A 12612-nucleotide genomic window follows, 5' to 3' on the forward strand; every position below is an offset into this window, starting at 1 on the left:
GTGACCTACAGCATAGCTCACGGCAACACTGGATCCTTAACCCACTGAACAAGGCCAGGGACCAAACCAGCAACCTCATGGTTCCTAGTCGGATTCGTTAACCACTGCGCCCATGATGGGAACTACCCCCATACACTTCTTGATATGCAACAAATTGATTAGTTAATTTTATCCAATTCTAGCATCATATAAGCTAAACAAATAGACTTTTGCATACCATCGTGTATTTCCTATGAATTAAGCTGGCCTTCTGCTTATTTTATTTATTTTATTTTATTTTTTGCTTTTTAGGCCTGCAACCTTGGCATGTGGAAGTTCCAAGGCTAGAGGTCAAATGGGAGCTGTAGCTGCCAGCCTATGCCACAGCCATAGCAACACCCAGATCCAGGCCACCTCTGCAACCTATACACCACATCTCAGGGAAACGCTGGATCCCTGACCTACTGAGCAAAGACAGGAATCAAACCGCATCCTTGGGGATATTGGTCAGATTTGTTTTTGCTTCGCCACAACATGAACTCCCTGCTGCTTATTTTAAAACCTTAAAACTGGATAGAAAATTGTAACTGACTTTAGCCAAAAAAAAAATTAGGCAGTCAGTTTAATTTAGCCATCTCTTAAGTCATAAAACATAACATACTTACAGAAACATCCATAAATTGCTTTAAATTTTAGATTGGGTTTTTTTAGTAGCCAATGGAGCTGGAGTTAAAGGTTAAAATGCTGCTCTGTGGCCTTGGACTTTGAATAGGAATTTCAAAAATCATAAGATGTATGTTTGGATTCAAAGAGAATTAGTGTACTTTCTCTGTTTTACACAAAAGACATAAATAGGATAAAAAAGATTAGATACCATGCGTCAGAGCTCTTTTTAACAATTATTTTTCAATTTTCTCTTTGAACAAGCTTCTGAGTATCTCCCTTGTATTTCCACGGACACGATGAGGAAAGAAGCCAAAACAGATGATTCATGATATGTGACTTCGAGTTTGTAGGCTTCACCATAAGATTAATTTGGCTTTTAGTCTAAGTACCTAATGCAAGGGCAAATCTAAATAAGGAAATATACTTACATTAGCATCTTTTCTCTCATTTCCATGTGATTTGGAAAAAGTGAAGGAGACAGAATTACTTGCTGGAATTCAGGGGGAAAATGTCATTTTAACTCAGTGCAACCATTCAACACAAATTCTGTATTGAAAGAACGGCATTTCCTACTCTGCCACTCTATTCCAAGTAATATTTAATTGCTTTCTGAACCTCTTCCAACTTCAATTAGTGTTAATTTAGTGTGTAACTAAATACATTACCCTAAAATAATTAGGATTGGTGCAGTGTCCTCCAAAACATATGCAATTGGTACTAGCAGCCTCTGGGAGAGTCTTAAACAGGGAAATAGACATAGGACCTGTTTTCTTAATATGCTCTCTTCTCAACCACTCAGTCGATTCCCTTCATCATTTGGGGGGGCAGAGATTATTATGGGTTATGAAGAATGTGGCCCACATGCCTTGGCATTTTAGACTTGGCTCTGTGTGATATGATTTCTACTTTGTCTCTGGACTTGCATCTCAACACTCCAGTTCCATTCATGTGAAATGTTTGTTTTATTTTTCACACCTCCATGTTTTTGTTTTTTTGTGCTGTCTGCTCCAGTGCCCTCTTGGCTGAGCCACACCTAATTCCACATCTAGGTTCATGTCAAGTGTCAGTGTGCTGGGTCTCCATCTGCCCCTGTGGCTCCACTCCTCACTCCTTCCCTCCCAGCTCTGTGCCCCCTGGGCCAGCGTCAAGTCCTCATCATCAGCTCCCCTGAGCCCTGGCTGGCAGTTGAGGTTGGCCAGCATCACCAAAACCAGAAGGCAGGAGAAGAGAGAAGCCTGGCTATTTATCCCCTCCACCTCCCTCTGCTTTCATCCCTCCTGGACTGCAGCTTTTGCAGTGGCTTTGTTCCTCCAAACCACACCGTAGCTCCTATGGCTACAGCTCCCATGGCTACTTGATACAGGAAATAAATGTTCCTATCCCTTCCAGACTATGGGTGTTAACTTCTTCCTGCTCTTGTTCATCCTTTGGGACTTCATTATCCCTGTTGGTTCCCTTAACCCTGCTCACAACTGTCTGTAAAGCATCCTTCCAGTAAACCCTTGTCATTTAGGCCTTAAAGTGTGCCACTTCTCTTGCTGAGACACTGACTAATAGCCTCTTTCTGACATTGCCTCCTGGGATAGAATAGAAGTTCTATGCTCTCAGTGAACCCATCACAGACTTCCATCATGCAACCTGGCATGTCTGATTGCACCATTTATTTAAAAGTTTCTTCCTTCTAGAGTCAGAGATACCCCATCAACTATCATTAGGGTGGAGCACAGTATCTGGCACATATTTGGTCCTCCTTAAATAATTTTTTAATATATTGATGGATGTTTATAACAAAGAAGGCCTTCCTTTAGGATTGAATGGAATTATCGTGATATAATCAGTCTAAATACATTTATTTGTTCCTCAAGATGTGAGGCCATTGGATCTTTTCATTCATTTATTTAATACATGTTTATTGAGCACCTCCTGCAGGCTAGCTGTTCCCAATGCTTGGGAATCATCAGTAGGCAAATAAAAATATCTGCCCTTTTGGTACTTGGGCATTTTCATGAAAATGTGTTTTCTACATATGGAGAACTGAAGGAAAGCGTTTTCAGAATCATAGCCTGCCTTAAATTTTATCCTCTCTTCCTAAAGAATTTAAGTGAACATAGAGGAAATTCATACAAAATAACTTAATATTTGTAGCTAACACATGAAGCATGCAAATTGTCAGGCTTAGTTTATATATATTATCCAATCTTCACAAACCCCTGTGACACCATTTTCATTCCCATTTCATAGATGAGGAAACTGAGGCAGGGAGAGCTTCAAAAAAATCTCACCCAACAAAATGTAACATTGTCTCTAGCAGAGTTGGGGCTTGAACCCAGGTTGTTCATTCTCCCTGTCTTTGTTCTAACCTACTCCAAGGTTCTGTTTTGCTATAATCAGCCTTAAGCCAAAGGCTAACAGAGTCTTGACATGGGTAGAGATTTATAAACTCATCAGTAAAATATGTTGTTCATTTCAGGAATCCTCCAAGTAAAGTATTTCTAAGGAAGGAATTACTCACTGCATCTAAAACCACCTGATTAGACATGTTTCTGTATAACTTATTCTATCAGGAAACTACTTCTATCTTGAAAACTCTATAGAAAAATATCATTCCTCCTTCATATGACAAAGCCCATCAGCTATTGGAAGACAGCCATCATTGCCCTATCCTTACCCCATCATTTTGAAATACTGCTTCTTTGTTTAGGTTAAATAACTTCTTATTCCACAATTATCCAGAAGTAAAAAATAAATTGAATGATGAAAACTTTAGGTCATTTCTTTCAAAGTCATTTCTAGCACTGCACTGAAAGAAAAGCAAAAAAAAAAAAAAAAAAAAAAAAAGCAATCCACAACCACAACAATAAATGAGGTATGCGATTTAATTCTGGATATTACAGGGAGGCTTAATGAAGCAGAGAAGAAGCTTTCCAGAGAAGAAGAGATTAAAGTCTGGAAAAGAAGTATACCTGTCTGGGGATTAAAAAACAAAACTACTTTTAAAGGTCAAAGGAACCTAGGAAGGAATCTTATGAAGGTAAGATTTGGACTCCAAAAGTCACTTAAGGTGAGAAAATTTGGCTTGAGAACAAAATTATTCAAATAAAGTCATTTGCATTGAAAAATAATTTTTATCTTGAGGAGCCAAGGACCAATTATCAAGGAAATTGTAGCAGAACTAGGTCTGCTTTGCATTTCAGATCCTCTAGAGAGCAGTTATTTTTAATAAAATAATAGGTGTGAAAACACATTAAAAAGTTTAAAATATCTGTATAACACTTTTATTTTTGTTTTCATGTAAAATTTTAATTTAGGCGGCATAAAAATTATCTTTTGCAGCACATAACAGGACTAATAAAATATTAAAGCGTTTTGTTTCAAACCCAATTTAATTACGGTTTAAAAGTTACTTGGATAAACCTGAAATTATGTGTTAAAATGGGGGCATATCTGTGTGTCTAAATATGTTTCAAATATTAAAAAAAATTCAACAGCATAAGAAACCCCAAGGAAAAGATGATACACACCTAATGGCCTTCTTGTTCTTCCAAACCTCATCTTGAAAAGTAAGTTGTGGCTAAAATGAACTACGACTCCACGTAGTACAGTTTTAATCTTTGATTAAATATCTAAAAGTGATTAAAATTTATTAAATAATCACTCTATTGGAGCATTTGTTCACTAGTCTGAAGAGGAATAGGAGGGAAGCAAAGATAATCTCTTTACATCCAGTTATTTTGCTACTATGTGTGTTTCTGAAATGAGAATTCTCAAAATTAGCTCATAGGGGATGGGTAAATAGGGAAATAGTGTCGTAAAATACTGAAGACTCCGTGGTTTATGGATTTTCTGAGCACATTAATGCTTTGTTTTCCCAGTTAACAGCAGCTAAACATAAAGCAACACAGTCGAAAGCAGCAAGTTATAGGGGAGCCCGGTTGTGCAGTTTCACACCAAGTTGTCCTCTTGCCCATGTGGCTCTGCCTGTCTTGCAAGTGCTTATGGAGAGTGATTCTCTCTGATCTTTGTGCAATCGACCCTTGTCTCTACAACTCATGGCAGCTTCAACCCCTCTTTATACCCATGTCCATAAAGCTATCCCTTTTTCTTAAGGTCATATCCTATAGCATTATTTTGTTTATTAAAATTTTACTGTGTCTTATCAACTGTAAAATGTTTCTAAGAGATTGTTATTGTTCCCTGTAGTTCTCTGACCACCAAATTTTGAGTTTTTTGCTCCTGATCCCATTTTTTCCCCATATGTTGTTACATTTAGTTCACAGAGGATTTGAGGTTTTTCAGGAAATGCTCATTTCTTCTATTATTGTGATACATCCATGAATCTACAACCATATTCAGATTTTTTCCTATCTATACAGTATATCTTCCTGAGAAATCTCAAATACAAGGTAATGAATTATCAATGGTTAAATACTAAACCTCCAAAAAGACAAATTTGGCCATAAAAATACTGTCTCAGACACATATAAACCAGATGACCAGAGTGCAACTATATCATCTTGTCAATATTGAGAGAATCATTGTTTCAAGATCCATGTCTGTGGTATGAATACTATTTGGTTGGTAAACATATTGAAGATACAATTAAGCAGTTCCCGTCGTGGTTCAGGGGAAACGAATCTGACTAGCATCCATGAGGACACAGGTTTGATCCCTGGCCTTGCTCAGTGGCTTAAGGATCTGGTATTGCCGTGAACTGTGTTGTAGGTTGCATATGCGGCTCGGCTCTGGTGTTGCTGTGGCTATGGTGTAGGCTAGTGCCTACAGCTCCAATTCGATCCCTAGTCTGGGAAACTCCATATGCCGTGGGTGTGGACCTAAAAAAAAAAAAAAAAAAAAAAGACAAAAAAGAGATACAATTAAATAACTATTTGAGGTTTGTAAGACTCCATAACCTAAATCAGAAAGAGCATATTCATTTGTTTCAAACTAATCATGCCTTTGTACAAGCAGAAATTTTGCTTTAAAATGCACACATATACCCACTTATTAAAGCATTAAAAGATGGCATTATATTTAATAGGACAACTGAATTAATAGTTCTTAACTAACTTTTGCTTTTTAATGGAAAAATCCTAACTTGTTTTTTTTTTCAAGGAAGAGTAGTAGTAATTTAACAAAAATATGTATTTAGTAACAGACTTAGATAATTTGAGACTTTAAGTTCTTAGAAAAAATAATATGGTTAAACTTATAGGCTTTATGATATCATGAAAGAATGCCTTAATAAAATATAATTAACTAATTATTTCACAAATAACTTCCGTAAGCCCATTTTCCTCATTGGTAAAATGAAGATAATGATAATAGTTACCTAAAGCACTGTTGGGAGGATTAAATGAGATAATACTGTGCATATAAAGTACCTAACACTGTAGATGGTCCATAGTAACTTCCTCTCTCTCCTTTCTTTCTTCCTTTCTTTCTTTCTTAACGGCTGCACCTGTGGCATATGGAAGTTCCTAGGTTAGGGATCAAATCACAGCCACAGCAATGCGGGATCTGAGCCACGACTGCTACCTATACGACAGCTCACAGCAATGCCAGATCCTTAACCCACTGAGCAGGGCCAGGGATTGAACCTGCATCCTCATGGATACTAGTCAGGTTTGTAACCTGCTGAGTCACAATGGGAACTCCAGAGATTTTTTTTCTTTATAAAATAAAGAGGAAAAGATATTTATATGTGGCTTTTAAAACACTGCAAGTAGAAAAACTAGTTGGACAATCTTCACTTGACCTCTAGCATGTAGAATGTCTCCACTTTATTGTACGACTTAGTTCTTTTTATTTCTTTGCATTCCATGTATGGCCCATCTCCTCTCTCTTGTTACAGTTCTTGCTTTTTAATTAGCCCAGTGCATGCTAATGCACAGCTGATTGTAGGGGAATATTTTAAGTTTTATTTTAACTGCAATAAAATAGTCTTGTGCTAAATATTTGCAGAGGTCAAAATTTTTACACAAAAAAGACACTTCTATGGAGAATGAAGAGACTGATCAACTTTTCACATACCTAGCACCTGGCAGATACTTGATAAATATGTGTCAAGCAGTTGAAACAGTGAACATAAGTCGAAGTTCTCTTACAATGATGTTGTCAGTTAATTCAGTTATACATTTAGTGTGTGCATTCTTTGTGCCAGAAGCAGAGTAAGGGATAAAAAATTAATAGCATGTGTTTGTCCTCAAATACCTCAGAGTCCAGAAGAGGAGACTTCTCGTAAGCAGGTTTTTGTTGTTGTTGTTGTTGTTGGTTTTTTTTTTTTTTTTTTTTTTTTTTTTTTGTCTTTTTGCCATTTCTTGGGCCACTCCCGTGGCATATGGAGGTTCTCAGGCTAGGGGTCTAATCGGAACTGTAGCCACCGGCCTACGCCAGAGCCACAGCAACGCGGGATCCGAGCCGCATCTGCAACCTACACCACAGCTCATGGCAACGCTGGATCGTTAACCCACTGAGCAAGGGCAGGGACCGAACCTGCAACCTCATGGTTCCTAGTCGGATTTGTTAACCACTGCTCCACAATGGGAACTCCCATAAGCAGGTATTTTTAATTTAATATGATAGTAGGAATAATTGTGGCATACATAAGTACTCCTAGAACAAAAATTGGGGACTACCTAACTCAGATTCAGGGGATCAAAGTGGCTTCAAAAATGAGTTTTCCCTACCTGAGTAACAAAGGAATTAATGTAAATTGATGAAGAGAATGGGGGTGGGGGAGCAGGATGGGCACAGAGAAAGAAAGAATAAAGGCTCACAGGTAGTCAGCAGAAGAAACATCAGTGATAAAGGAGCACTGGGAAGGGAAGACCTGGAGACAGGAAGGCCAGCAAAGATCCTTGAGGAAATGAAAGCCCATTTCATTGGTCCAGGCTGAAAATGTAGGAGTGACAGCAGGAAAGGGGCAGGCGGGACTTACTTTCTCTCTGCTAGTCTTCTCCTTTGAAAGGCATCTCAGAATCTGCAGTTGACCTCAAGGCTGGCTGTTAAGTCCCCTGGGGTCATGGAAGAAGGAACAATATTCAAAGGAAGTGTTAGTGATACACTTGAATGCCTGGGCTTTTTCTCTCATCTGTGTACTCTACCTCCATGTAGAAGCCATGTTACGTTAGGATCAAAGATCCCCCTGGCATGCTCCTGTTTCAGGGGGAGAGCTTCCTCTTCAGCTTTCCTTCCTGGTTTTCTTCTGCTGGTTGCTTTCTGTTGCTGCCTGCCACCAGTCTGAAACTCTCTGTTTCTTCTGGCACAGCAAGAGGCAGAAACCTCTCCCCAAAGTGTAGCAACTTGGGTGGAGTCTAGAGAAAAAGGGGTGGAATATTCTGTTTAAACTTACTCTTTATCTAGGCCTAAAGATAGATGGACAAACCGATTCTACAGTATGGTTTAGCCAAGGAGTTCCTGATGTGGCGCATTGGGTTAAGAATCTACCTGCAGAGGCTTGGGTAGCTGTGGAGGTGCAGGGTCGATACCCTGCCCAGCACAGTGGGTTAAGGATCTGGTGTTGTTGCAGCTGTGGTAGAGGTCACAGCTGTGGCTCTGATTCAGTCCCTGGCCCAGGAACTTCCATATGCCCTGGGTGCAGCCATTAAAAAAAAAAAAAAAAAAAAAAGATTTGGACAAGATCACCACATAAGAGAGTCAGCGAGTCTTTGGGTCCCAGCTTAACAGGCTTTTCCAGACACTTGTTCTAGATGATCTTGAAGGACCCAAGCAAAATTTCTCTCCTTTCCCCAATAGGAGGATTATCCAGATCTTTGTGTTTTAGGGAGCCAGAAAGAGAATAAGAGAGGTCATGCAGTTTGCGTTGTGACAGGGTCTAGGGAATGGCTATGTGTTTAGGTGGCTGAAGTACAGGGAAGTAACAGTCACCGGAACTGAGGACGTCAAGAAGCCACATCACATTTGGATATTAAATGGGTTTTCCATGTGTGGGAGCTGGGGTGGAGATAAAATCAAAGTTCTAATCACCAGAGTCTTCAGTAGATTTGTTAGGATGATCGGGCGAGAGGGCTGGGAAAGGATAGAGGGTGGTGAAGCTGAAAGTGTGAGGTTCAGGAGAAGAGGATTTTGTTGTTGTTGTTGTTGTTGTTGCATGAAATGTGGGCGAATACTATTTGGAAGGAGCTGGCATCTCTGTTGGCTTACTTACAGTGCCTAATGAGAATATATTATGTCCGAGGTATATTCATCTGCCAGGGCTGCCTTAACAAAGTACCACAAACTGAGTGGCTAAAACAAAGAAACTTACTTCATCATAGTTTGGGGGGCTTGAATCCAAGATCAAAGTGTCATTAGGGTTGGTTCCTTCTGAGGGCTTTGAGAAAGCATCTGTACCATGGTTCTCCTTTCGCTTCTAGGGGTTTGCTGGCGATCTTTGGTGTTCCTTGGCTTGTAGGAGTATCACTGTAATTTCTGCCTTGATCTTCTCGGGGTGCTCTCCCTATCTGTGTGTATGGGTGTGTGTATCCCTGTCCAAATTTCCCCTCTTTATAAGGACACCAGTCGGAGTGGATTCGTGCTCACCTTAATGATCTCATCTTAACTAATAACATCTGTCATGACCATAGTTCCAAAAAAAGAGGTGCTGGGGGCTTAGAACTCCAATATATATTTTTGGGGTGACAGGTCAATCATAAAACCAGCTTGATTTTGAAATCTTGATTTTTTTTATGTTTTAAAAACTTAACTATGACATAAAAAAAGTACTGTCATTGGCAATTGTTAGTACTAATAACATATAAGCAATGAGGTCCTACTATAAAGCACAGGGAACTATATCTAATCTCTTGTAAGAGACCATGATGGAAGATAATATGAGAAAAAGAATGTAAGTATGTATATGATTGGATCAGTGCTGTATAGCAGAAATTGACACACATTGTAAATCAGTTATATATCAATAAAAAAATTTTTTTTAAAAAGAACTAATAACATTTTTTTTCAGAACCATGACCAGTGACTCAGATTACTTAAAAACCTACATGCAAGATGAACTAGCATCATTCATTCACATTCCATCCACCCACCTATCCACTTATGCCTTTAGCTATATATTTTGTTCACCTACTATATAAGCTTGGCATAAAGAAGGTATGGGTCACATTCCTAAAAAATTCGCAATTGTAAGGAGGAAACATATGTAAATAGTCATAAGAACACTGTACGATAAGTGCCGTAATGGGCTTTATTTCCTCATCTTTTAAGAAACTAATTAAATCTGCAGCGTGAAACTTCATAAATGGAAGTTGCAGCTCAATTAGAGCAGGGGCCACGGAAACAGTTCTGTAAGACTGGTCAAATTCCATATAACTAAATTTTCCTCTGTGTTATTTTAAAGTTGGAGAGTCTGCCAAAAGACAATATTCATTATGCCTGAATGAGTGGCGGTTTTGTTGAACCACGATAATTCAGATTTAGATATGATGATTATAAACTGTAATAAATGTGTATGTACCCAGGGTTTCTCAATCTTGGCACTGTTGACACTTTGACCTGGATCCTCTCCTTTTTTTCTAACTGTAGGTGCTTGTTCTTTGCACTTGTAGTATATTAGAAACATTCCTGGCCTCTATGCACTAGATGCTAGTAGTATCTCCCCAACCCCATTTGTGACAACTTCTCCCTCCATCTGTGACAACTATACAATACTGCTGCAGTTAAGGACCACTAAGATATATTTGTATGTTATGGGCCCATTACATCTTACTCAATTTAATGTGTACACTATTGATCTGTTTTCCTAGCCAATCTTTCTCTTTAATTAAAGTAAGTAAATCTACTTTAGTTGTTTGTTAGTTCTTCAGAGAGGGAGTGGTTAACATCTGTTTATAGGAGCTTAAGAAATTTTATTAATACCTAACAACTTGGGCTGGTAACTTTAAGCTCTCTAAACAACTTTACTATGAACTAACATTTTAGTACAGGGAATCGAAGCCATGAAGGAAACCGAGAAAAGGAAAGACACAAATTAGACCAAAATGGTTTTAGTGCTTATCATTTTAATTTTATGGATGAATGCTAGAGTTTGTAGCGGACCGTTTGGGGAAATAAGAGCTCAGATCTTTGGCCAATGCCTCTTCAGGGGCCATTATTCCTTTTCGATGGACCACTGCAAATATTCTTTTTTTTTTTTTTTCTTTTTACAGCTATGCCTGCGGCATATGGAAATTGCCAAGCTAGGGGTTGAATTGGAGCTGCAGCTTTGGCCTACACCACAGCCATAGCAACGCCAGATCTGAACCACACCTGTGACTTACACCACAGTTTGCAGCAGCATCAGATCCTTAACCCACTGAATGAGGCCAAGGATCGAATCCATATCCTCACAGAGACTTTTTTTTGTTAAGTTTTATTGTATAGACTAAAATTTTGGTTTCCTGGACTCAGTAATACGAAATTGCTACTGGGTTTAGTGCCTTCTTGCATCGACTCCTGCAACTGTCAGGTCCTTAATCTGCTGAGCCATCACTGCAAATATTCTATCAGCTTCATCTCCAATTCTTAAAGGGATGTTCTGGTACTCTCGAGACCCCAGGTCTTCCTTGCGTCTCACCGTGTATTCCTGAGGTCAGGGGTATGAACATGAGGCTATCGACTATTCCTGCCTGCTTCTGCATTCCTATATAGATGCTAGGCATTTCTAGCTTTTGGAGTTGTGAAGATCTAGCCTATCAAAACTTGACTGATTTGCTGACAACAGCCCTGGCACAAATAGTTTTCAACAGCAGTTATTTTACTGAGCTGAACTTTCTTAACACATCAGATCATTACTCTTAAGTACAAATACGTAGTCTTAGTGGAGTAACGGGGCATAGCCTGTATTGGATTTTGATAGTTCTGGCATTTGGTTCAGCAGTAGCTTGACCCTGAGTTAATTAGTCTGACAATTCCTGCTGGCTGTTTAATCAAAATACTGCAACTTTCAACTTCATCAGTAATTTAGTTCATTTGTCTTTATTATGATCCCGTGATTATTTCTGGTTGAAAGGCTAGTATTTTTGATAATTGTAATATTAGTGATGAATGGCAATAATAATGTCTGTGTAAAGAATGTGCATTAGTATATCTACAATATTATAAGCTTTAAAAATAAATTTCTTTGAAGGCAAGAATATTGTAACTCTTTCTCTGACACCCAAACTATCTTTCTTATGTCTTGATAATTTAAATTATCAGCAATGACAAGAAAATCTTCAATCCAAGAGGAGAAACCCCAGTTTCTTCCCCAAAGTAATTTCCATAATTTTGAAAATTATACAAATAACTTTATAAGAAGTATAGGATTTTTAAAAAGACACTCCTCCTCCAATATACTTTTCCTTAACAAATCAATCACTTATATTTTCAGTATTTTTCCTTAGTCTTGTTTGCATGCATAACCAATTTTATATAGTCGCAATTACAGTCTAGATTCAATTTTGTATTCTGCTTTTTTCACTTAGCATTATTCTGCCATAATAATTTAAAGAGAGTTTTATTTATGGTTATTTCAAATGTAGAGAATATCATTTTCTAAACTGTACTTAAGTGCTCAATTTAAATATTTTAATGGCAAACTCAAACCATCAAATGTATTCTAGATAAGGGTGCGTTATAGTTAATGCTTAACATTGCAAGAAGAAACTTGCATATACATTAGATTAAAGTCAAATGTTATATGCAAGTGGAAATGAGGACATTAAAGGCTGGTGGTCTTTATGTATTTGGAAATTTTTCTACAGTGAGATGTACTTCTAGAGTTGGCCGGTCTGGGTGCTAAATTTTCATGCCCTGAACTAATTCAGCCAGTTGTAAAATTGTACCTTTCTGCAGATGACTTAACATGTGCACCTCATTTATGTTGGAACTTGCTATGATTCAGATAGCATTATCCTAAATGATGTTAAGAAATTGTTCATTTTCTGTGTCAGCGAAAAACGAGGAAAGGCCAACTACATTTTGCCTGAAGAG

The 12612-nt window shown here is 38.2% G+C and overlaps 1 long non-coding RNA gene across 1 annotated transcript in view; it reads left to right on the forward strand.

Annotated features, from left to right (window-relative positions):
- The window catches only part of LOC102163160 (uncharacterized), an 86989-nt gene that overhangs the window by 41496 nt on the left and 32881 nt on the right, over positions 1 to 12612 (forward strand). The window contains exon 4 of the long non-coding RNA XR_298647.4: positions 3540 to 3676. This is a non-coding gene — a long non-coding RNA (uncharacterized LOC102163160). The remainder of the gene's footprint in view (positions 1 to 3539; positions 3677 to 12612) is intronic.

Source organism: Sus scrofa, chromosome 6 (assembly GCF_054392235.1).
Source record: "Sus scrofa isolate SSC_HxYL_T2T_F1_AM1 chromosome 6, Sscrofa_HxYL_maternal_Yorkshire_Landrace_v2.0, whole genome shotgun sequence".
Lineage (NCBI taxonomy): Eukaryota > Metazoa > Chordata > Mammalia > Artiodactyla > Suidae > Sus > Sus scrofa.